Below are 27242 nucleotides of genomic sequence, written 5' to 3'. Positions count from 1 at the left end.
GTTCTGGGTTTGAGGTTCTTACAACAGAAATTTCATTCCCTACTGTTGCTATCAGTATAATTCTAACAATCATTCGTTCACTCTCAACAGGTTGATATTCAAGCAAAGCCGAGAGTACCCTAAGTTTTCTGTGAATAGCAGTCTAGGTGTTACACAATCACCAAAGATCAAACTAGCACCAGTGTCATAAGACCACAAAAAGAAGACGGCTTAGCAGTAACTCTTTCCTGTCACTACTCTTCCATGGCCAAAAGGAATTAAATTGTACAAGTTACTGAAACTTGTCCACATCACCAGTGTACCTTCTAGAGGCTGACTCCTACAGCCTAGTCTCAGGTATGACACACTTAGAAGCATCTGACTGCAGATTATTCCCTCTGCTTTGATGCACTTCCTTTTCTAGGTTTCCAGAACATCACACTCTCCTACATGTTACTCACAGGATTCTGTCTTCTCAATCTCATTTGATGGTTCTTTCTCTTCTTCCTGCATTTGGAATTCCTTTTTCCATGTTGTAAGTCTTTTCTTCTTTTTGCATAGACTTTATCAATTTTTAGTATACCATATATGTTTGTTATTTATTATGTTTATCATTTATTTTAGACTTTATCCTTCTTCCCACTAGACTGCATTTTGTAATTTATTTTTGTTGGAGGATAACTGCTTTATAATGTTGTGTTGGTTTCTACTATATAGCAAAGTGACTCAGCCATATGTATACATATATCCACTCTTTTTTGGATTTCCTCCCCATTTAGATCACCACAGAGCACTGAGCAGACCACAGATGTTTTGGTCTTCTTTTTGTCATTGATATCTAATGCCCATATCTGTGCCTGGCACACAGTGATCAACAAGTATTTGCTGAATAAATAAGCTTCTGTTTTCCTGATTTATATATGTTTAAGCCATTCCCTAACTTTTCATAATGAATGTTCCAAGAAAGGAGAAAATCAATACATTTTACAAGAGTATTCCGCAAAACATGATGCTGAATTCTTACATGTAGGCTATGAAACTTGGGCTAGTATTAGTAAACAGGTGATAACTGTTGGCAAACAGGAACTATGGTAATATTTACACTTTTGCTGTCAACTCAAATAACTGCTTTATGCTGACACTTCATTTATAGGTGTCTTTAGCCCCCTTTCACTAAAAGATAACATATTCAAAAATTTAAAACATGTATGGCTTTCTAATAGGAGCTAAAACTGAACTGGTATTTTTATTTTCTAAGTTTGCCACTCTCAGACTGGCTTGCTGCACTTTTTAAAATATAATTTTATTTACGTATTTTTGGCTGTGCTGTGTCTTAGCTGCTGCACAGGCTTTTCTCTAGCTGTGGCAAGCAGGGGCTACTCTCTTGTTGTGGGTGTGTGGGCTTCTCATTGCATGGCTTCTTTTGCTGTCAAGCATGGGCTCTAGGGCACTTGGCTTCAGCAGCTGCAGCTCCAGGGCTCTAGAGCACAAGTTCACTAGCTGTGGTGCTCATGCTTAGTTGCTCCGCAGCATTTGGGACCTTCCTGGATGAGGGATTGAACCTGTGTCTCCTGCACTGGCAGGTGGATTCTTTACCACTGAGCCACCAAGAAAGCAGGTACTCCCAAACCCCTGAGGCTATGCAGACAGCCAAGCAGGGCCCCAGGCTCACCAATCAGGAGGTCAGCAGCAGCCCCATGCACCTCCTGGGTTGAACAGGCAAACTGCCCTCCCAGTGGGCCTGGCCCACAGCCACTGCACAAAGCACAGCCTCACACCAACCAGGCTAGAGGCCAGCCTTTCCTACCAGTGCCCCACAGCAGTCAGCTCATCCCAGCGTAAGGGCCCGTGCAGCCCACACAGGGAGCACAGCTAGAGCATATAACTCAAGTGACAAGAGGAGAGCGTGCAGTGGGGTCTCCTACAAAATGCCATTTTTCCGAGATCAGGAAACATCATCGACCAATTTAACACAAAGAAATAAACAGATATTGGGGCAATACGAGGAGACAGAGGAATATGTTTTAAACAGTGGAATAAGACAAAAACCTCAGAAAAAGATTTAAATGTGGAGATAAGTGATCTATCCAATAAAGAGTTCAAGGGAATGACCATAAGGATACGCACCAAATGTGGAAGAATGAAAACAGTGAGAATTTCAACAGTTAGAAGTGCTAAACAGAGCTAAAGAACACAGTAACTGAAATTTTAAAATACACCATAAGTAATCAATAGTAGATTAGATTATACAGAGGAATGGATCAGCAATCTGGAAAACAGATTATAGAAATCACCCAGACTGAATAGAAAAAAGAAAAAGTAATTTAAAAAAAGGCAGGATAGTCTAAGAAACCTCTGATAAAACATTAAGCACACTAACATTCATATAACAAATGTCTCAGAAGGAAAAGAAAGAGGGGCAGAAAAATTATTTGGAGAAATAAGAGCTGAAAACTTCCCTAACCTGGGACAGGAAAAAGATATCCAGGTCCAAACAAGATGAACCCAAAGAGATTTATTCTAAGACACATTATAATGAAAATGGCAAAAATTAAAGAAAAAAGCAACTAGTGAGGTATAAGGAATTCCCATAAGACTATCAGCTGACTTTTTAGCAGACACTTTGCAGGCCAGAAGGCAATGACATGATATATTCAAAGTGATAAAAGAGAAAATCTAACAACCACGAATACTCTACACCTGACAAGGTTATCATTCAGATTTGAAGCAGAGATTAAAAAAAAGTTTTACAAACAAAAGCTAAAAGAGTTTAGCACCATTAAACCAGCTTTAAAAGAAATGTTAAAGGAAAGAAATGTAAGCAGGAAAGAAAAGGTCACAACAATAAGATGTGAAATATGACATTAAATGTGAGGGGAGTAAAAAATCACTCATTAAGTATGAATGATTATTTCAAGTTCAAATGCAGTCTAACCACTCTACATTTTTACTCCCCTCATCACATTTAAAAAATGAATGATTATTTTAAATTGATATATATATGTAAGTGTATATATATTACAATTGATTATTTTAAGTTGATAATCTTTATAAACGCAGACATACACTGTTATAATATGAACTTCATAGTAACCACAAACCAAAAACCTACAAAAGACACATATATAAAAAAGAAAAAGGAATCCAAACAAAACACTAAAGATAGTCATCAAATCACAGAAGAGAGCAAAGAAGAAAGGCGGAAAGAACTAAAAAACAAGAAAGCAATCAATGAAATGGCAATAAGTATAAGTACATACCTATCAAGAATTATTTTAAGTATAAACAGACTACATGCTCCAATCAAAAGACACAGGGTGGCTGAATGGATAACAAAACAAGACTCATATACACATGCTGCCTACAAGAGACTCATTTCTAAAGACACACAGAGACGCCCCGGCGGCGGGCCGCTGGGTACTACCACCTTGCCACACTGTGGGAGCCGCGTGCCCGTCTCCTGTGTCCTGTAGCCATGCAGCCTTGCACCCTCCCCTCAGGGCAGTACTGCCCTGGTATGGGATCAGGGAGGCAAGGGCCAGAGTCAGATGCCCGGGATGGTGATTTGTTATGTGGCTGTGAATTACTCCAAGGGCAGAGCAAGGACTCAAAATGTCTGATCCAGTTATTAAAAACTGTTCAGAGGTATATGTGGATTCCCCACTAAATAGTCTTCCCCAGTGGTAAATAATTCATCAAAGAAAGCTTCTCCACAAAGCTGGATCAGCACGGACTACTCGAGCTGACGGTCATGCCTTCCATCTCCCACCTCACTGAGAAGAGGGAGGCTGGTTAGCCATAGCCGCACCAGGAGAAAGGATACCAGAAAGGCCTCAAGGGGGTTGAGGGCACACGTGAGTAAAGCAGACAGGAGAGAAGCTGCACGGCCATCAACAACCTCAAGTGAAAACCCAATGGCCAAGCCGGAGTCCTGCAAGTTGAACTGGGCGGCCTCATAGGGTAAACTGTACCCAGGGCCAGCCCAGAAGCCACCAGTCAGAAACTGGAAGTACTCCAGAAAGCAGTCTGGCCATCAAAGCGTTAGTCAGTGAGGGAGAAGCAAACACGTCTGCTGCAGATGCTGGCGATGAGAACACCACGTCCCCTGACAGGCCTGGCAGATAAGAGTGGCATTTCCATGGATGATTTTACACCCCCCAGGATCTGGGGCATGCAAATTTATTGGCTCAGTTCTTTCTTATAGTTTCTCCTCTAAGCACACTGGAAAGAGGCTGTCTGTCCCTGGAGCGCCTGTTAACTCAAAGAGGCTGGAGAGAGATGTGAAGCCTGGCTGAAGCGCAGTTAGTCTGGGGGTCTGACAAGGGCTGGACACAGAGCCCCGTAAGTTTATCACTCCCAGAAAAGCCTCAGAAGCCCTCCCAGCAGGCCTCTACCTCTCCAACAGATGTCTCCCTGAAGCCAGGCGTGGAAGCTGCACTAAGTGAACACAGTGACATCAGTCCCGTGTTTATCAAGGAGGTGATCCTGTCAGCGTTCAGTTTGCTGTACTCCTACTTCTCATCCTGGCAGAACAGAAACAAAGGGTACTGCCTGTGGGAGCAGGCAGAGAAGAACAGCAAGCTAAAAACCCTGTGACAGAACAGCTACTCAGACAGCCAGGTGTGCAAGCAGCAGGAGAATCTGGACCCGCTGAAGACAGTAAGCTTCTCCTCCCTGAGCAGGCTGCTATCCTCAGCCCTCACCCTGTGGTCAGTGCCTCGAGGCTCCCACACTGCCTGGTTACTATGAGGTGGGGTTCCTGCTACGCACTGATGGCCTCTGAGCATTTCTGGGTGTTGCACGCTCCCTGCTATCTCTGCACAGGCTGACGGTAGCTGGACCTTGCAGAAGAAGAGCCCAGGTTGGTGAGCTTATCTCACTCTCTCCAGGGCACTCAAGAGGTATCTGTAGGAATGAGGCTTTAGCTAGTGAGACAGAAGACATTTTATGTCAGCTGGGAAAGCAGAACTATTCAACAGGGGAAATCCCTTTGTATTACACATCTCACATAAAATCCTAATGAATTAGCACCTAAATGTAAAATAAAATAGATAAACTATTAGAAAAATCATGGGAGACTAAAAATCATGGGAAGATTTTTCATTTATGTTCTAATGAATATCCTTGAAGTTAAGTTCATTTTGAACATTAAAACAAACAGAAAGCTGGAATAGCAAAGTCAATATTAAAGAAGTAAACTTTAAAAGAAAGCTGTCACAGAGACAAAGAACATTACATAATGATAAGGTGATCAATCCAACAAGACCATATAGCGACTGTAAATATATATGCATTCAACACAGAAGCACCTAAATACGTAAAGCAAATATTAACAAAATAGAGGGAGAAACTGAGAACAATACAATAATACTATAGAACTTTAATACCCCACTTACATCAATGGACAGATCATCCAGACAGAAAATCAATAAAGAAACAATGGCCTTAATGACACATCAGATCTAATATACCTATTAGGAGTTAGTAGATATACACAGGACAAAATGGGCAGAATACCTATTATTTTCAAACGTACATGAAATAGTCTCCAGAACAGACCACATTGTAGGCCATAAAACATCTCAATAACTTTAAGAAAAGTGAAATCATATCAAGTTTCTTTTATGACCACACTAGGAAACTGGAAATCAACTATAAGGAAAAAAACTCCAAGAAAAACAAGTATGTAGAATCTAAACAACATGCTACTAAATACCTGGAAACGAAAGAAAGTGGACACACAACAATTCAAAAGCTACGGGATGCAGCCAACGCAGCTCTAAGGAGGAGGTCTAGTGATGCACAGCCCACCTCGGGAAATAACACCTCAAACAAAGCAACCCAAACGCACATCTAAAGAAACTACAAGAACAAACAAAAATCAAAGTCAGTAAGGCAAACGAATAATAAAGATCAGCGCAAGCTTCCCTGGTGGCTCAGCAGTAAAGAATCCAGCTGCCAATGCAGGAGAGAGGGAATCGATCCCCCAGTCCGGGAAGATCCCACATGCCGGGAAGCAACTAAGCCCATGTACCACAGCTACTGAGTCTGTGTTCTAGAGCCTGGGGGTCCCAACTGCCAAGCCCATGTGCTGCGACTACGGAAGCCCTCACACCTAGAGCCCATGCCCTACAACAAGAGAAGCCACTGCAAAGAGAGCCCGTACAACTGGAGAGCAGACTCCACTCACGACAATTAGAGAAAAGCCCGTGCAGCAACAAAGACCCAGCACAGCCATAAGTAATAAAAGTACATTAAAAAATAATAAAGATCAGAGCAGGAGTAAGTAGAGACTAAGAAAAGACGGATGAAACTAAGAGCTGGATCTTTAAAAAGATAAACAAAACTGATAAACCTTAAGCCAGACTCACATCAAAAATAATAAAATACCTGAGACCAAATCTGACCAAGAAGGAGAAGGACTTATACTCTGAGAACTATAAGATGTTGATAAAAGAAACAGAAGACAATACCAACCAACAGAAAGATACACTGTGCTCGTGGATTGGAAGGATTAATATTGTTGAAATGACCATAACACCCAAGGCAATCTATAGACTCAATGATAACCCTATGAAATTATTAAGGGCATTCACAGAACTAGCACAAAGAATCCCCATATTTGTATGAAAACATAAAAGATCTTGAATAGTCAAAGCAACGTTAAGAAAGCAGAAGAGAACTGGAGGCATCTCACATCCTGATTTCAAGCTGTACTACAATGCTACAGTAATCAAAACAGTTTGGTACTGACATAAGCAGACACACAGATCAACAGGACAGAATAAAGAGCCCAGAAATAAACCTGTACTTATAGAATCAGTTAATCTATGACAAAAAAGGCAAGAATATACAATGGGGGAAAAGCAGCCTGTTCAACAAATGATGCTGGGAAAATTGGACAGCTACACGAAAAACAATCAAACAACTTCCTCAAACATATACAAATATAAACTCAAAATGGATTAAAGACATAAATATAAGATCTAAAACCAAAAAACTCCTAGAAGAAAACATAGACTGTACACTCTTTGACGTTGGTCTCAACAATAGATTTTTGGATATGTCTTCAGGCAAGGGAAGCAAAAACAAAAATAAACTAATGGGATCATAAGTTAAGTTGCTCAGTCGTGTCCAACTCTTTGCAACCCCATGGACTGTAGCCCACCAGGCTCCTCCGTCCATGGGATTCTCTAGGCAAGAATACTGGAGTGGGTTACCATTTCCTTCTCCAAGGGATCTTCCCGACCCAGGGATCGAACCCAGGTCTCCCGTATTAGAGGCAGACGCTTTAACCTCTGAGCCACCAGGGAAGCACATCAAATGGGATCATATCAAACAAAGTTTTTGTACAGTGAAGGATGCAAAATGAAAAGGCAGCCTTCTGAATGGGAAAAGATACTTGCTAATGATATATTCAATAAAGGGTTACTATCCAAAATATAGTTAAGTCCCCTACATACAAACAAGTTCCATTCTGAGAGGATGTTTGTAAGTCAAATTTGCTCCTAAAACCAACCAAGCTATCCAACCAACACAACTGGTTATATAGCAATTTACTATAATGGGCTTATAATATTTTTCACACAAATAATACATAAAAATAAACACACAACATAAACATTTTTAATCTTAGAGTACAGTATCTCAAAAAGTACAGTAATACAGTACAACAACCAGCATACAGGGGCTGGCATCAAGTGAATAGGAAAGAAGAGTTACTGACTGGAGGAGGGAGAGGAGGTGAGAGAGAGTAGAGCTGAAGGACTGTCAACATAGAGGAGATAAAGGGCAAGTGCAAGTTCACTCATGCCTGATGCTGATGGCACAGGTTCTGGTTCCTTGCTGGATTCAACTTTATCTACCCTCTTGAAAAAACGGTCCAGCAATGTCTGGACAGAAGCTCTTTTTTTCTTGTCATAGATGACACGGTAGCCCTGGATTGCATTCTGAATGGCTGCTACTTCGTGTACCATCCTATGTTCGGGTCCTGTGCCCCCAAACTAACAGTGCCTCCTCATATAAAGAAAAACCCCTTGTCATTTCCTGTGTTGTGAAATCTCTTCAGTTTTTCAGCTACTTCTTCTTCTTGTCTCTCTTCATCCTTTCTCTGGGCCTCCAATTCAATCAGGTCTTCATTAGTAAGCTCCTTAGGATGGAAATGGCAATCCACTCCAGTACTATTGCCTGGAAAATCTCATGGACAGAGAAGCCTGGTAGGCTACAGTCTGTGGGGTCGTAAAGCATCGGACACGACTGAGCAACTACACTTAGGATGCACAGCAAGGAGTTCAATGAGTCTTTGAAGATCCAGCTCTTGCAGATTTAGCTCCAGCTTCTCACTGAGGATCACTAAGTTGCTGATGACCATGTTCCAGTCTTTGAAAGTTCATAACCCAAAGGTCTGCATGAAGGGGACTTACTGTACACAAAGCACCCAAACAACTCAACATCAAAAAAACCCAAACAACACGACTAGACAATGGGCAAAGGGCCTGAATCAACATTTTCCCAAAGAAGACAGATTGATAGCCAAAAGACACATGGAAAGATGTTCAACATCAACAGTAATCAAGGAAATATACATCAAAACCACAAAAAGATACCATCTCACACCTGCCAGAATGGCTATCATCAAAAAGACCACTAATAACAAGTGTTGGTGAGGATGTGGAGAAAAGGAAATCCTTGTGTACTGTTGGTGGGACTGTAAAATGATACAACCACTATGGAATACTGTATGATGGTTCCTCAAAAAACTAAATATAGAACTGTCATATGGCCCAACAATTTCACTTCTTGGAACATAGCTTTAAAAAGTACTAATTTGAAGAGACACATACTCCAAAATTCACTGCAGCATTTTTTATAGTAGCCGAGACATGGAAACAACCCAAGAGCCAGTCAAAAGATGAACAGATAAAGAAGATGTAGTGTATTAATACAATGGAATGGTATTACTTAGCCATAAAAACATAAAATTTTGCCTCTACAACAACATGAATGGATGTAGAGGGTATTATGCTAAGGAAAGAAGTCAAACAGAAATACCGTATGATTTCACTTATATGTGCAATCTAAAAAAAAGAAAACAGATTCATTGATACAGAGAACAAACAGGTGGTTACCAGAGGGGAGGAGAAGGTTGGGGCTGCTTAAAAAGATAGATGGAGGAGATAAAGAGGTAAAAAAAAATCCTTCAGTTATAAATAAGCCATGGTGATGTAATACAAAGATAAGGAATATGGTTCAACAGTATCATAATAACTTTGTATAGGGATAAATTAAGGTACTACACTTAATGTGATGATCGTTTCATAAGGCATGCAAATGTCAAATCTCTGTTGTATACCTGAAACCAAAAACATATTATATATCCAACAATATATATTTACTGTTGCTGTTCAGTTGTTCAATCATGTCCTACTCTTTGTCACCTCATGGACTGCACACAGCATGCCAGGCTCCTCTGTCCTCCACTACCTCCTAGAGTTTGCTCAAATTAAAGAAAATTTGAGCTGTTGTTCAACAGCTGAATTGTGTCTGACTCTTTGAGACCCGATGAACTGCAGCACGCCAGGCTTCCCTGTCTTCCACTATCTCTCAGAGTTTACTCAGATTCATGTCCATTGAGTCAGTGATGCCATCTAACCATCTCATCTTTTGTTGCCAACTCCCCTCTCCTCCTGCCCTCAACCCTTCCCAGTATCAGGGTCTTTTTCCAATGAGTTGGCTCTTCGTATCAGGTGGCCAAAGTATTGGAGCTTCAGCATCAGTCCTTCCAGTGATTTCCTTTAGGACTGACTGGTTTGATCTCCACGCAGTCCAAGGGATTCTCAAGAGTCTTCTCCAGCACCACTGTTTGAAAGTATCAGTTCTTCAGTACTCAGCCTCCCTTATGGTCCAACTCTCACATCTGTACATGACTATCAGAAAAACCATAGCTTTGACTATATGGACCTTTGTTGGCAAAGTGATGTCTCTTTTTTATAATATGCTGTCTAGGTTTGTCAAAGCTTTTCTTCTAAGGAGCAAGCATCTTTTAATTTCATGGCTTCAGCCACTGTCTGCAGAGATTTTAGAGCTCAAGAAAATAAAATCTGTCACTGTTTCCACTTTTTCCCCATCCATTCGCCATGAAGTGATGGGACCAGATGCCATGATCTTCATTTTATTAAAGACCAGGGACTTTACTAAAATGAAACACAATTATTCTTTGAGACATAACCAGAAATAGAACCCTATTTAATGATTCTAACATTACACATCACTATTTCTAGGTATTACTTTAGGTCACAAGCTATGACATCTACATTTTGAGTGCAATATTGATATAACAAAATATCTATTCTTCACAAAAAATGATAAAAGTAGCTACAATCTTTTGAGCTCTTACTACTTACCAGCTAATGTACTAAATTCTTTACATCTTTTACCTTGTTTAATTCTCACAGTAACACTGTGAAACAAGGTGTTTCTGAAATTCCTAACTGAAGAATCTGATGATTAGAGAGTTTAATAGTAGAGCCACATTTAAAATCCAGTTGCAAAGTCTTGAAAGCTATATTATAAGCCTCTAATAGTTAACTGTTTATCCCAGGAACACATGATAATAGTAAGCTTCTATTAAGAAAGCAGAGACGGCTGCCCTGGTGGCTCCTGCCAATGCAGGAGACACAGGCTGAATCCCTGATCTGGGAAGAGTCCACATGCCACAGAGCAGCTGAGCCCACGCACCACAACTATCAAGCCTGTACTCTAGAGCCCATGTACTTCAACTACGGACGCCCACAAACCCCAGAACCTGCGCTCCACAACAAGAGAAGCCACCGCAACAGAAACCCACTCACCCCAACTAGAGAGGAGCCTCCACTCTCTGCTACTAGAAAAAGGCCCACACAGCAACGCAGACCTAGTGCAGCCATAAATAAATAAATAAAACAGAGATATAAGATAACCTGCTAAAAGTTATATAGTTTATCAAAAACATGGCGACTACAATAAACATATTTTCTGAATTCCAGTCCTTTAATCTAATTTTTCATGAACATAGCTTATGTCTTTATTTATTTAATTAAGATGTAACACATACCACATCCTTGTTTAAAAAAAAAATCAAAGAATACTTATGTATTTAAAGTAAAAATTAAAGGTAAAAGTAATCAGTTTGCTACATCCTTCTAGATTTTTTTCTAAGCGTTGATAGACAAATAGAAAAATATAGCTTTGTTTTGAATTTATTGTAATATAAGTAAAACTATATATGTACTATTACAAAATGTATTTTCCCCTTAGCAATATGTTTTACAGAATTTTCCATGCCAGTGAACACACACAAATAGAAAAATTATTTTAAGCTGCTACAGACTGTCTGTATTGAGGATTATTTATAATTTTTAATACCATAAACAATGCTTCAAAGATTATTATTACATCCCTTTTTGTTTACACTGTGCATAATCCATTATTTGTTAAATTACTTTAGAAGTGAATTGAAGTCACTCAGTCGTGTCCCGACTCTTTGCGACCCCATGGACTGTACAGCATGCCAGGCTCCTCTGTCCATGGGATTTTCCAGCAAGGATACTGGAGTAGGCTGCCATTTCCTTCTCCAGGAGATCTTCCCAACCCAGAGATTGAACCCAGGTCTCCCGCATTGTAGGCAGATGCTTTACCATCTGAGCCACCAGGGAAGTCTAAACTACTTTAATTTTAAATAAAATATTGTTATCATATATAAACTTTTTAAAGTAAAATTGAAATAAAAAGAGTCATGATGAAAGACAGAAAACCCTTACCCACTGACTTCTATGCTGCAGAGACTACCAGCCTAGTCATTCTGCTGTTTCCATATTTCTAAAAAATGTTTATACTCATATTTCTTTATTTATCAATACTAGGTAGCAGATATATTCTTCCCATGGTAGAAGAGGTGTTAGTTCTTGACTTATCAATTATCTATATCTTTCCTTCATAACAAAGATTTACTTATTCTCCTCACACACACAACTCCCCTTTCCACAGATATTTGGTTAAATCAGTAAGTTTTTAAAAATTCCAGATATACACATAGTGTGAATTTCTGAAGCATATACTAAGACCATAACTCCCTTCTTATACTACTTTTTCACCCTAGGGTTGATAACTGCTTCATTTTTTTTTTCCCCATTTGCTTTCTTTTCAACATACCTACCAATAATTTTTTTTCCCCAAATGCTCCAACACCACTCTGGCACATGATTCAATGATATTTTCCAGATGTTCAAGCAAACCAGCTCCTGTTTTTCTTTCCTGGAAAACACCCTGGACACTATAGTCTTGTACAAATGGCACCCTGGGATTCTCTTATGGTGCTCTTCTGTGTTCAGTTTCCCACTGTCTAGATCCCTCGTCTTCTTTTATTAACTTGGTTTTTAGATTTTGTGAGAGTACATCCTCTGTAGTTTTATCACTTTCAACTCCCTCGAGTATCCTTCGTTCTTTTGAGTCACATAATATCTACAGTATCAGTGATTATAATATATAAATTCTGCCCTAGGATAGTAAGCCCCCCATAAATCCTATGGATTTAATGCTCATATCAGGTCTTTCACTATATTTTCAACACTTGGTTAGCTACAGTGTGTCCTCCAGTAATTTCTCAAAAAGACATTACAGAAATTATATTTCCTGAGTTTTTGCATGTTTAAAGACATCTGTTGCCTTTTCACCTGAACAGTTTGACTACATACAACATTCTTGCATCACACTTTTTGTCCTTGAAGACTTAACAGACCTTGCTCTACTGTCTTCTGACATTGAACTTTTCAGAGAAGAATTTGGGAGCCAATTTGAATCTTTTTCCCCATCATATTTATTCTTTTATTCTGCAGTTATTTTAAAATACTTTGCAGTTCAATAATGCTACTTAGATTGTACCTCAATGTTAACTGTTCTCTGTAAATTCTCTGTGGCTCATGATGTGCCCTGTCAATCTACAGATTCAAATCTGCATTTGTTTCTGAGCAGTTTCTTTGAAAGTATCTGTAAACATTATATTGCTTTATCTGAGTTTTATTTTTCAAGGAGAATTATTCCCCTTTATCCATGTGCCACATCTAACACTGGCTCTCAATTCCTTTTAGACGTGGTTAATTTCCATTTCATTTTGCCCATTTTCCCTATTTTACCATCTGTAACGTACCTTACTGCGTTTTCCAAAAGGGTCTCCTTTTTCCTGCTTCCTATACACCCTTCATTGACCACTTTTCCTTTCACTTATTTTCGAGTTCCTTTAGCTAAACTTCACGTTTTGCACTAACCCTTCCTTGACCTATCTCTGCTTTGAGTTCTAGTTTGATCAAAGCACTTGCAGGATTAACTTTTAGAAATTATCATTCAAGACACTACATTTTATTACAAGTTTCATCAACTTTTTTTCATTAATCAGAAATATTTTTCAATTGCCATTTATTTACTTATTTATTTTTGAATACAAAGAAGCTGATGTCTCTTTATTATTGACCTGGCCCACTTACAATTAAGCAGAACTAACATTCAAAGTACATTTTGATTGAAAACACAGAAGCAATATTTTCTCAATGTCAGTACCATGATCAAGAAGAAAACCAAGGTTATAAGTTTTTCCTAGCTTGTTATTAAGAGATTAATGTAGTTTAATCATGCCTACTTTACTTTCTAGGCTAAGTAATATTACATGGTGATAGTTCTTCTCTGAAACTTACATGAACAATCTGGACATACATGATTCTGAGAATAATTTAATACATTAATTCTGATATACAACTATATTTTATATCAGTCAGTTTGAAATGTAAAGAACTGGATCTGTACAAGACCAAAATAACCCACAGGCCATGAGACTGGTTTTTCCTTTTTTGTTTTAATAAATGTGCACCACCGTGGTTCAATATGTAAGGCAAATGTGACTATGTGTGAATATGAAAGCTACAGTCTGTGATATACCACGTCTAGAACGCAGGGAAGGTGAATCAGACTGGCTGTCACTGAGATCTTCAAACACAGCATTCTATCTCATCATTTGCCTCAAACATTCAAGTTTTATTGCATTTGGTAACCCTTAAATTGTGATGTGTTATTACTACTGTTGATTTTCTACTCTTATTGAAGATGGAGTCTGCATTTTTCTTTCTTGTTCATCCTCTAATTTTTTTCCTGGTGATTTCTGAGAGAAGCAGACAATATCACTGTTACTCTACTAGCTTAAAATCCGTAATGAGACCCTCCCCTCCCCACCTTTTAAAAGAAAGGATTGAACTGCTTTTCAGAGAGATTGATAATTACTCTCACAATACTGAGGCACATGCATTAAGTCTATCTTATTTCTTGAATACTGCAAACAACAATATAATACTCTTTTGAAGGAGTGCATATTCAATGAGTTGAATCAAATACATTCAACTATGAAGCATAATAAATTAGCAAAAGAAGTTATTCCAGAAGGAAAACTGATATGTGAGAAATATGTAATTCTAAACTCTGACTCTATGCTATGTAATTTATGCTGTGACCCTGTATTAGGCAATTTGCCATCAGATTCTTTTCTGTAAACTTAAAATCTTGAATTATTTGTTACATGTATTTTGAATGGAATGTAGAGATACTGTTTATATAAAAAAAATATATATCTGTGGCAACTGAGTAATATTGAGTTAACTTTAAATCAACCAAAATTAATTAAGTGTTTATAATCATCTTTTATTCTCCATCTTACCCTCAGAATTATTCCAATAAACTCAAGGAAAACTGAAGCCAGGCAAAATCTACAGCAGGTTATAGATTCCTTCTTTCCAGTCTGTACAGCTAACATATGTGCAAAACCAACTGCATTCATCAGAATTTAAATAAATTACTGAGGAGAAAAAGCTGTAATTTACTTTTCTAGTTTATTTTAATCCACATGATTATACAGAAATTTCAACAAATATTCTTTCATACACTTGCTTCTCATAAATTGTGATAGAACCTCAAATAAATTCTCAGGACAGAAGTAGGAAGAAATTTTTCCAATACTGAAAGTAATGACAATTATCCCATTAAGACCTTATAAACCTACCACGCTCTGAAATGATGAGGTAAGATTAGATAAATGATTTCTCAGTGACATATATAAATAAAATAACACTGTAACATAAAGAAATTCAGTAGTGTTTCATATTAGTTTTGTGAAAACTTATATCCAGCCAGAAACATAATAAGCAGCTTAACTTTCAGGGGTTACTGCTTATGTTGCTTCCCTCTGTGGAGTAAATAAGGAAGTAATTGCTTTTGAGGATATTAAATCCTTTTTGCCTTCTTAGTATTCTATAATGGAAGATTTCAAAAGTACAGAAAACATGAAAGAACATTACAGTAACCAGGCAGATGTTCATTACTTAGATTCTTCCATTAATATTTTGCTACCTATTTATTCATTGATCAATCTTATTTTTTTATCTGTTTTAAAGCAACATGCAGATATCAGTGTACTTCCCCTTAAATGCTTTAATATGCATATTACTAACAAGAATTCAATATCTGTTTACAGGTTTTAGCAAAATTTTCATACAATAGAAGATACAAATCTTACATGTATTTTCACTGAATTTCTTTTTTTTTTTTTTAGAGTTTATTTATTTTTTATTTTTTTTAATTTTAAAATCTTTAATTCTTACATGTGTTCCCAAACATGAACCCCCCTCCCACCTCCCTCCCCATAACATCTCAGTGGGTCATCTCCATGCACCAACCCCAAGCATGCTGTATCCTGCGTCAGACATAGACTGGCAATTCAATTCTTACATGATAGTATACATGATAGAATGCCATTCTCCAAAATCATCCCACCCTCTCCCTCTCCCTCTGAGTCCAAAAGTCCGTTATACACCGCTGTGTCTTTTTTCCTGTCTTGCATACAGGGTCGTCATTGCCATCTTTCTAAATTCCATATATATGTGTTAGTATACCGTATTGGTGTTTTTCTTTCTGGCTTACTTCACTCTGTATAATCGGCTCCAGTTTCATCCATCTCATCAGAACTGATTCAAATGAATTCTTTTTAACGGCTGAGTAATACTCCATTGTGTATATGTACCAAAGCTTTCTTATCCATTCATCTGCTGATGGACATCTAGGTTGTTTCCATGTCCTGGCTATTATAAACAGTGCTGCGATGAACATTGGGGTACATGTGTCTCTTTCAATTCTGGTTTCCTCGGTGTGTATGACCAGCAGTGGGATTGCTGGGTCATAAGGTAGTTCTATTTGCAGTTTTTTAAGGAATCTCCACACTGTTCTCCATAGTGGCTGTACTAGTTTGCATTCCCACCAACAGTGTAGGAGGGTTCCCTTTTCTCCACACCCTCTCCAGCATTTATTGCTTGCCGATTTTTGGATCACTGCCATTCTGACTGGTGTGAAGTGGTACCTCATTGTGGTTTTGATTTGCATTTCTCTGATAATGAGTGATGTTGAGCATCTTTTCATGTGTTTGTTAGCCATCCGTATGTCTTCTTTGGAGAAATGTCTATTTAGATCTTTGGCCCATTTTTTGATTGGGTCATTTATTTTTCTGGAATTGAGCTGCATAAGTTGCTTGTATATTTTTGAGATTAGTTGTTTGTCAGTTGCTTCATTTGCTATTATTTTCTCCCATTCAGAAGGCTGTCTTTTCACCTTGCTTATAGTTTCCTTTGTTGTGCAGAAGCTTTTAATTTTAATTAGATCCCATTTGTTTATTTTTGCTTTTATTTCCAGAATTCTGGGAGGTGGATCATAGAGGATCCTGCTGTGATTTATGTCTGAGAGTGTTTTGCCTATGTTCTCCTCTAGGAGTTTTATAGTTTCTGGTCTTGCATTTATATCTTTAATCCATTTTGAGTTTATCTTTGTGTGCGGTGTTAGAAAGTGATCTAGTTTCATTCTTTTACAAGTGGTTGACCAGTTTTCCCAGCACCACTTGTTAAAGAGATTGTCTTTACTCCATTGTATATTCTTGCCTCCTTTGTCAAAGATAAGCTGTCCATATGTGTGTGGATTTATCTCTGGGCTTTCTATTTTGTTCCATTGATCTATATGTCTGTCTTTGTGCCAGTACCATACTGTTTTGATGACTGTGGCTTTGTAGTAGAGCCTGAAGTCAGGCAAGTTGATTCCTCCAGTTCCATTCTTCTTTCTCAAGATTGCTTTGGCAATTCGAGGTTTTTTGTATTTCCATACAAATCTTGAAATTATTTGTTCTAGTTCTGTGAAAAATATGGCTGGTAGCTTGATAGGGATTGCATTGAATTTATAAATTGCTTTGGGTAGTATACTCATTTTCACTGTATTGATTCTTGCAATCCATGAACATGGTATATTTCTCCATCTATTAGTGTCCTCTTTGATTTCTTTCATCAGTGTTTTATAGTTTTCTATATATAGGTCTTTAGTTTCTTTGGGTAGATATATTCCTACGTATTTTATTCTTTTCATTGCAATGGTGAATGGAATTGTTTCCTTAATTTCTTTTTCTACTTTCTCATTATTAGTGTATAGGAATGCAAGGGATTTCTGTGTGTTGATTTTATATCCTGCAACTTTACTATATTCATTGATGAGCTCTAGTAATTTTCTGGTGGAGTCTTTAGGGTTGTCCATGTAGAGGATCCTGTCGTCTGCAAACAGTGAGAGTTTTACTTCTTCTTTTCCAATTTGGATTCCTTTTATTTCTTTTTCTGCTCTGATTGCTGTGGCCAAAACTTCCAGAACTATGTTGAATAGTAGCGGTGAAAGTGGACACCCTTGTCTTGTTCCTGACTTTAGGGGAAATGCTTTCAATTTTTCACCATTGAGGATAATGTTTGCTGTGGGTTTGTCATAGATAGCTTTTATTACGTTGAGGTATGTTCCTTCTATTCCTGCTTTCTGGAGAGTTTTTATCATAAATGGATGTTGAATTTTGTCAAAGGCCTTCTCTGCATCTATTGAGATAATCATATGGTTTTTATTTTTCAATTTGTTAATGTGGTGAATTACATTGATTGATTTGCGGATATTGAAGAATCCTTGCATCCCTGGGATAAAGCCCACTTGGTCATGGTGTATGATCTTTTTAATGTGTTGTTGGATTCTGATTGCTAGAATTTTGTTGAGGATTTTTGCATCTATGTTCATCAGTGATATTGGCCTGTAGTTTTCTTTTTTTGTGACATCTTTGTCAGGTTTTGGTATTAGGGTGATGGTGGCCTCATAGAATGAGTTTGGAAGTTTACCTTCCTCTGCAATTTTCTGGAAGAGTTTAAGTAGGATAGGTGTTAGCTCTTCTCGAAATTTTTGGTAGAATTCAGCTGTGAAGCCGTCTGGACCTGGGCTTTTGTTTGCTGGAAGATTTCTGATTACAGTTTCAATTTCCGTGCTTGTGATGGGTCTGTTAAGATTTTCTATTTCTTCCTGGTTCAGTTTTGGAAAATTGTACTTTTCTAAGAATTTGTCCATTTCTTCCACGTTGTCCATTTTATTGGCATACAACTGCTGATAGTAGTCTCTTATGATCCTTTGTATTTCTGTGTTGTCTGTTGTGATCTCTCTATTTTCATTTCTAATTTTATTGATTTGATTTTTCTCTCTTTGCTTCTTGATGAGTCTGGCTAGTGGTCTGTCAGTTTTATTTATCCTTTCAAAGAACCAGCTTTTGGCTTTGTTGATTTTTGCTATGGTCTCTTTTGTTTCTTTAGCATTTATTTCTGCCCTAATTTTTAAGATTTCTTTCCTTCTACTAACTCTGGGGTTCTCCAATTCTTCCTTTTCTAGTTGCTTTAGTTGTAGAGTTAGGTTATTTATTTGACTTTTTTCTTGTTTCTTGAGGTATGCCTGTATTGCTATGAACTTTCCTCTTAGCACTGCTTTTATAGTGTCCCACAGGTTTTGGGTTGTTGTGTTTTCATTTTCATTAGTTTCTATGCATATTTTGATTTCTTTTTTGATTTCTTCTGTGATTTGTTGGTTATTCAGAAGTGTGTTGTTCAACCTCCATATGTTGGAATTTTTAGTAGTTTTTCTCCTGTAATTGAGATCTAATCTTAATGCATTATGGTCAGAAAAGATGCTTGGAATGATTTCGATTTTTTTGAATTTATCAAGTTTAGATTTATGGCCCAGGATGTGATCTATCCTAGAGAAGGTTCCATGAGCACTTGAAAAAAAGGTGAAATTCATTGTTTTGGGGTGAAATGTCCTATAGATATCAATTAGGTCTAACTGATCTAATGTATCATTTAAAGTTTGCGTTTCTTTGTTAATTTTCTGTTTAGTTGATCTGTCCATAGGTGTGAGTGGGGTATTAAAGTCTCCCACTATTATTGTGTTATTGTTGATTTCCCCTTTCATACTTGTTAGCATTTGTCTTACATATTGCGGTGCTCCTATATTGGGTGCATATATATTTATAATTGTTATATCTTCTTCTTGGATTGATCCTTTGATCATTATGTAGTGGCCTTCTTTGTCTCTTTTCACAGCCTTTGTTTTAAAGTCTATTTTATCGGATCTGAGTATTGCCACTCCTGCTTTCTTTTGGTCTCTATTTGCGTGGTATATCTTTTTCCAGCCCTTCACTTTCAGTCTGTATGTGTCCCTTGTTTTGAGGTGGGTCTCTTGTAAGCAGCATATAGAGGGGTCTTGTTTTTGTATCCATTCGGCCAGTCTTTGCCTTTTGGTTGGGGCGTTCAACCCATTTACGTTTAAGGTAATTATTGATAAGTATGATCCAGTTACCATTTACTTTATTGTTTTGGGTTCGGGTTTATACACCCTTTTCGTGTTTCCTGTCTAGAGAATATCCTTTAGAATTTGTTGGAGAGCTGGTTTGGTGGTGCTGAATTCTCTCAGCTTTTGCTTGTCTGTAAAGCTTTTGATTTCTCCTTCGTATTTGAATGAGATCCTTGCTGGGTACAGTAATCTGGGCTGTAGGTTATTGTCTTTCATCACTTTAAGTATGTCTTGCCATTCCCTCCTGGCCTGAAGAGTTTCTATTGAAAGATCAGCTGTTATCCTTATGGGAATCCCCTTGTGTGTTATTTGTTGTTTTTCCCTTGCTGCTTTTAATATTTGTTCTTTGTGTTTGATCTTTGTTAATTTGATTAATATGTGTCTTGGGGTGTTTCACCTTGGGTTTATCCTATTTGGAACTCTCTGTGTTTTTTGGACTTGGGAGATTATTTCCTTCCCCATTTTAGGGAAGTTTTCAACTATTATCTCCTCAAGGATTTTCTCATGATCTTTCTTTCTGTCTTCTTCTTCTGGGACTCCTATAATTCGAATGTTGGAGCATTTCATATTGTCCTGGAGGTCTCTGAGATTGTCTTCATTTCTTTTAATTCGTTTTTCTTGTTTCCTCTCTGAATCATTTATTTCTACCATTCTATCTTCTATTTCACTAATCCTATCTTCTGCCTCCGTTATTCTACTATTTGTTGCCTCCAGAGTGTTTCTGATCTCATTTATTGCGTTATTCATTATATTTTGACTCTTTTTTATTTCTTCTAGGTCCTTGTTAAACCTTTCTTGCATCTTCTCAATCCTTGTCTCTAGGCTATTTATCTGTGATTCCATTTTGATTTCAAGATTTTGGATCATTTTCACTATCAATATTCGGAATTCCTTCTCAGGTAGATTCCCTACTTCTTCCTTTTTTGTTTGGTTTGGTGGGCAACTCTCCTGTTCCTTTACCTGTTGAGTATTCCTCTGTCTCTTCATCTTGGTTATATTGCTGCGTTTGGGGTGGCCTTTTTATATTCTGGTCATTTGTGGAGTTCCCTTTATTATGGAGCTTCCTCACTGTGGGTGGGGTTCTATCAGTGGCTTGTCAAGGTTTCCTGGTTAGGGAGGCTTGTGTTGGAGTTCTGGTGGGTGGAGCTGGGTTTCTTCTCTCTGGAGTGCAGTGGAGTGACCAGTAATGGGTTATGAGACATCAAAGGTTTTGGAATAATTTTGAGCTGCCTATATATTGAAGCTCAGGGGAGTGTTCCTGTGTTGCTGGAGAATTTGAGTGGTATGTCTTGTTTTGGAACTTGTTGGCCCTTGGGTGGAGCTTGGTTTCAGTGTAGGTATGAAGGCATTTGATGAGCTCCTATTGCTTAATGTTCCGTGAATTCAAGAGTTCTCTAATGTTTTCAGGCTTTGGATTTAAGCCTCCTGCTTCTGGTTTTCAGTTTTATTTTTACAGTAGCCTCTAGACTTCTCCATCTATACAGCACCGATGATAAAACATCTAGGTTAAAGATGAAAAGTTTCTCCGCATTGAGGGACACTCAGAGAGGTTCACTTCATCTTAAGTTCTTTGACTCCATCCATAGCCTGTCTCCAAAGGAGAATGTCCACACATTTGCTCCAAGCTAGCAGAAAGTGGCTGAAAACACACGGTCCATCTAATCCAGGTACAGATTTTGATTGGTCCAAGCTAGCAGCCCGTGGTCTTTTCTGGATGACTTATGGGGTTCAGAGATTACCTCATTTAGTACAAATGGAACATCACAGACTATGCTTGGTTGACTGGCTTCAACCTCAGTAGGTTTGTGTAGCTGTCTCTCTCTTTTCCTGGTGTTGACACTGAAGGTGGAAGCACGCTGTGGGCAACGAGGGAGAAGCAGGACAGACAAGCAGGCTTCAAGGCCCAAGGAGCAGAAATTATACTAAACAGCAAGTAATAAGTCATCAGGCTTCTCTGGAAGCTCAGCTGGTAAAGAATCTGCCTGCAATGCAGGAGATCCCGGTTCGAGTCCTCAGTTGGGAAGATCCCCAGGGTAGAGCCGGATTCTGGAGACGGTGGGAATCGCTTCACAGGTTCCTCTCGCAGCGTTCTCGGCTCTGCTTCAGCTGCAGCTGCCAACGAATTCCTCACTGAATTTCAACAAGAGCATATATCTATGCAACTCTAATTCCTATAAAGGTATAGGACATCATCAATACTCAAGAGAAGTTCCTTCAGCCTCTTCTTCAGTGAGTCCCCACTCCCAGCTGCCCACTGTCCTCACTTTTTCCACCACAGATTAGCTGCACCTCTTCCTTAACTTAATATATACTCATAAAACCTCTTTCACTCAGCAAAATGTTTCTGAGATTCACCCATATTACTGTATATCATTAGCCCATTCCTTTTTATTGCTGAATAGTTTTCCACTGTGTTAATATACTACTGTTTATGAAAGAAATTGAAGATCCCATAAATAGATGGAAAGATATACTATGCTCATGGGTTAGACTGGAGAAGGCAATGGCAACCCACCCCAGTATTCTTGCCTGGAAAATCCCATGGATGGAGGAGTCTGGTAGGCTGCAGTCCATAGGGTCCCTAAGAGTCTGACGTGACTGAACAACTTCACTTTCACTTTTCACTTTCATGCACTGGAGAAGGAAATGAAACCCACTCCAGTGTTCTTGCTGGGAGAATCCGAGGGATGGCGAAGCCTGGTGGGCTGCCGTCTATGGGGTTGCACAGAGTTGGACACGACTGAAGTGACAGCAGGAGCAGCAGCAGCAGCATGGGTTAGAAGAATTAAGACTACTAAAATGACTACACTACTCATCAGTTCAGTTCAGTTCAGTCGCTCAGTCGTGTCCGACTCTTTGCAACCCCATGAATCGCAGCACATCAGGCCTCCCTATCTATCACCAACTCCCGGAGTTCACTGAAACTCATGTGCATCAAGTCGGTGATGTCGTCCAGCCATCTTATCCTCTGTTGTCCCCTTCTCCTCCTGCCCCCAATCCCTCCCAGCATCAGGGTCTTTTCCAATGAGTCAACTCTTTGCATGAGTGGCCAAAGTATTGGCGTTTCAGCCTCAGCATCAATTATTCCGATGAACACCCAGGACTGGTCTCCTTTACGATGGACTGGTTGGATCTCCTTGCAGTCCAAGGGACTCTCAAGAGTCTTCTCCAACACCACAGTTCAAAAGCATCAATTCTTTGGCACTCAGCTTTCTTCACAGTCCAACTCTCACATCCTTACATGACTACTGGGAAAACCATAGTCTTGACTAGATGGACTTCTGTTGGCAAAGTAATGTCTCTGCTTTTGAATATGCTATCTAGGTTGGTCATAACTTTCCTTCCAAGGAGTAAGCGTCTTTTAATTTCGTGGCTGCAGTCACCATCTGCAGTGATTTTGGAGCCCCAAAAAACAAAGCCTGACACTGTTTCCCCATCTATTTCCCATGAAGTGATGGGACCAGATGCCATGATCTTCGTTTTCTGAATGTTGAGCTTGAAGCCAACTTTTTCACTCTCCACTTTCACTTTCATCAAGAGGCTTTTGAGTTCCTCTTCACTTTCTGCCATAAGGGTGGTGTCATCTGCATATCTGAGGTGATTTGATATTTCTCACGGCAACCTTGATTCCAGCTTGTGCTTCTTCCAGCCCAGCGTTTCTCATGATGTACTCTGCATATAAGTTTAATAAGCAGGATGACAGTATATAGCCCTGACGTACTCCTTTTCCTATTTGGAACCAGTCTGTTGTTCCATGTCCAGTCCTAACTGTTGCTTCCTGACCTGCATACAGATTTCTCAAGAGGCAGGTCAGGTGGTCTGGTATTCCCATCTCTTTCAGAATTTTCCACAGTTTATTGTGATCCACACAATCAAAGGCTTTGGCATAATCAATAAAGCAGAAATAGATGTTTTTCTGGAACTCTCTTGCTTTTTACATGATCCAGCGGATGTTGGCAATTTGATCTCTGGTTCCTCTCCCTTTTCTAAAACCAACTTGAACATCTGGAAGTTCACAGTTCACATATTGCTGAAGCTTGGCTTGGAGAATTTTGTGCATTACTTTACTAGCGTGTGAGATGAGTGCAATTGTGTGGTAGTTTGAGCATTCTTTGGCATTGCCTTTCTTTGGGATTGGAATGAAAACTGACATTTTCCAGTCCTGTGGCCACTGCTGAGTTTTCCAAACTTGCTGGCATATTGAGTGCAGCACTTTCATAGCATCAGCTTTCAGGATTTGAAATAGCTCAACTGGAATTCATCACCTCCACTAGTTTTGTTCATAGTGATGCTTTCTAAGGCCCACTTGACTTCACATTCCAGGATGTCTGGCTCTAGGTCAGTGATCACACCATTGTGATTATCTGGGTCATGAAGATCTTTTTTGTACAGTTCTTCTGTGTATTCTTGCCACCTCTTCTTAATATCTTCTACCTCTGTTAGGTCCATACCATTTCTGCCCTTTATCGAGCCCATCTTTGCATAAAATGTCCCCTTGGTATCTCTAATTTTCTTGAAGAGATCTCTAGTCTTTCCCATTCTGTTGTTTTTCTCTATTTCTTTGTGTTGATCACTGAGGAAGGCTTTCTTATCTCTTCTTGCTATTCTTTGGAACTCTGCATTCAAATGGGAATGTCTTACTCATAGCAATCTACAAATTAAATGTAATTCCTATCAGAAATACCCAGGGCATTTTTCACAGAACTAGAGCAAATAATTTTAGAATCTGTATGAAAATACAAAAGACCGTGAGGAGTAAAAACACTTGCGAAAGAAGAACATAGCTGGAAGAATCATGCTATCTGACTTCAGACTATACTACAAAGCTACAGTCATCAAAACAGTATTGTGCTGGCACAAACAGACATGTAGATCAATGGAACACAGTAGAGAGACCAAAAGTAACCTCACACACTAATGGCTAATTAATCTATGACAAAGGAGGCAAGACTACACAATGGAGAAAAGACAGTCTCCAATAAGTGGTACTGAGAAAACTGAACAACTAAATGTAAAAAAATAAAATTAGAGTATTTTCTAACACCATAAAAAAAAAAAACACTCAAAATAAAGACCTGAATGCAAGACCAGAAACTGTAAAACTCCTAGAAGAAAACATAGGCAGAACATTCTTTGACATAAATCATAGTGATATTTTTTTGAATCTGGGTTCTAAAGAAAAGGAAGTAAAAGCAAAAATAAAGAAATGGTACCTAATTAAACTTAAAACTTCTGCACAGCAAAGGAAACAACTGACAAAATGAAGGCAACTTACTGAACAGGAGAGAATATGTGCAAATGATGTGGCTGATAAGGAGTTAATATCCAAAATATATAAACAGTTCACATAAGTCAACATTAAAAAAAAAAGAAAACCTGATTAAAAACTGGGCAGAAGACCTGAAAGGAATTTTTCCAAAGAAAACATACAGATGGCCAAAAGGCACATGAAAAGATTATTTTCATGTGCTCAACACTGTTAATAATCAGAGAAAAGCAAATTAGAAGCACAGAGATATCAACTCACACCTATCAGAATGGCTATCATCAGAAAGAACACAAATAACAAGTATTGGCAAGGATGTGAAGAAAACAGAATCCTTGTTCACTGTTGGTAGAACTGTAAATTAGAGCAGCCATTGTGGAAAACAGTACAGAGGTTTCTCAGGAACTAAAAACAGAACCACCACATGATGAAGCAATTCCACTCTCGGGTATATATCCAAAAAAAACCAAAAACACGAATTTGAAAAGATACATGCACTCCAATGTTTATAGCTGCGTTACTTACAATAGCCAAAATATTAATGCAAATATTATACATGGAATATATATGGAATATTATTACTCAGCCAATGAAATTTTGCCATTTGCAACAACATGGATGGACTTGGAGGGTATTATGCTAAGTGAAGTAAGTCAGACAGAGAAAGACAAACACTGTATGTTATCACTTACATGTGGAATCTAAAAAAACAAATGAATCAATACAATAAAATGGAGAACAGGCTCACAAGTACAGAAAACAAACTAATGGTTACCAATGGAGAGAAGAAAGGGGAAGGGGCAAGTTAGGGATAGGGGATTAAGAGGTACAAACTACCATGGATAGAAGACACAGGTTAGGGACTTCCCTAGTTGTTCAGTAGGGAAGAATCTGCCTTCCCATGGAGGGTTCAATTCCTGGTCGGGGAACCAAGACACCACGTGCTCCAGGGCAACTAAGCCTGAGTGCTATAACTAGAGAAGCCAGCAGGCCATAACCACTGAGCCCATGCACCCCAGACCCCTTGCCACAAGGGAAAGCCACATGCTGCAATAGAGATGCAGCATAGCTAAAAATAAAATAAAATAAATAGGCTGGACTTCCCTGGTGGTCCAGGGCTTAAGAATCCACCTGCCTATGCAGGGAACATGGGTTTGATCCCTGGTCTGAGGAGACTGGGCTTCCCAGGTGGCTGAGTGGTGAAGAACCCAAACAGGAGACATAGGTTTGATTTCTGGGTCAAGAAGATACCCCAGAGAAGGAAATGGCAGCCCACTCCAGTATTCTTGCCTGGGAAATCCCATGGACAGAGGCGCCTGGTGGGCGACACTCCACAGGGCTACAAAGAGTCAGACGTGACTTAGCACTGAAAGGGCAGCAGCAACAGCAGCTGAGAAGATTCCATATGCTGTGGGGCACCTAAGCCTATGTGCCACAACTACTAAAGCCTGCCGCACCCTAAATCCTGTGCTCTGCAACAAAAGAAGCCACTGTAACGAGAAGCCAGCGCACTGCGACTGGAGAGTAGCCCCCGGTCACGGCAACTAAAGAAAGCCCGCAGGCAGCAATGAAAATCCATCAGAGCCAAAAAGTCAGTAACTAAATAAAAATTCTAAAAGTAAATAAATAAGCTACATGGATATACTGTACAATTTGGATAATAGAGCTAACACTTTATAAAAAGTATAAGTGGAGTATAACCTTTAAAAATTGTGAATCGCTATGTGGCACATCTGTAACTATAATATTCTACATCAGCTAGCCTTAATTAAACAGGAAAAATGTGCAAAAAACAAATAAACAATTCACACGTATACTATAGTTTATTTATTCTCCTGTCTGTGGGCATGTGGGTTATATCCAGTTTTGGCTGTGATAAAGTTGCCATAAACATTCCTATATGAGTCATTTTGCAGACAAATGTTATCATTTTTCTTGAAGAGGAATTGTTGAGTCATAAGGTAGGTATATGTTTGCTTTTTTAAGAAACTGGAGACCTTTTCCCAAAGTGATTATAGCATTTTTACATGACCACACTCATTAGCATTTGGTATGGTCAGTCTTCTTATTTTAGCAATGGTGGTGGGTGAGTGGTAGTATATCTTGTAATTTTAATTTGCAGTCAAATCCTTTTTTAAAAAGTTGAGATAATATAATAAATAATAGTAATATATAACAATTTCTAACAGTCTCGGAAGGATTTTTATCTGAACAGTAAATTTTTCCATACTAAGAAACTTTTTTGTTTCTG

General features: G+C 38.7%; 1 protein-coding gene and 1 pseudogene across 1 annotated transcript in view; one reads left to right on the top strand and one right to left on the bottom strand.

The window, feature by feature from the left end:
- Nucleotides 1-27242, bottom strand: part of PPM1E (protein phosphatase, Mg2+/Mn2+ dependent 1E) — a 232851-nt gene that overhangs the window by 35026 nt on the left and 170583 nt on the right. The gene's annotated exons all lie outside the window — the stretch shown is intronic.
- LOC138082745 (peroxynitrite isomerase THAP4-like) overlaps nt 1-27242 on the top strand; it is a 71272-nt pseudogene that overhangs the window by 9109 nt on the left and 34921 nt on the right.

The sequence above is a fragment of the Capricornis sumatraensis genome, chromosome 8 (assembly GCF_032405125.1).
Source record: "Capricornis sumatraensis isolate serow.1 chromosome 8, serow.2, whole genome shotgun sequence".
Lineage (NCBI taxonomy): Eukaryota > Metazoa > Chordata > Mammalia > Artiodactyla > Bovidae > Capricornis > Capricornis sumatraensis.
This window is presented reverse-complemented; position numbering and strand designations above follow the sequence as displayed.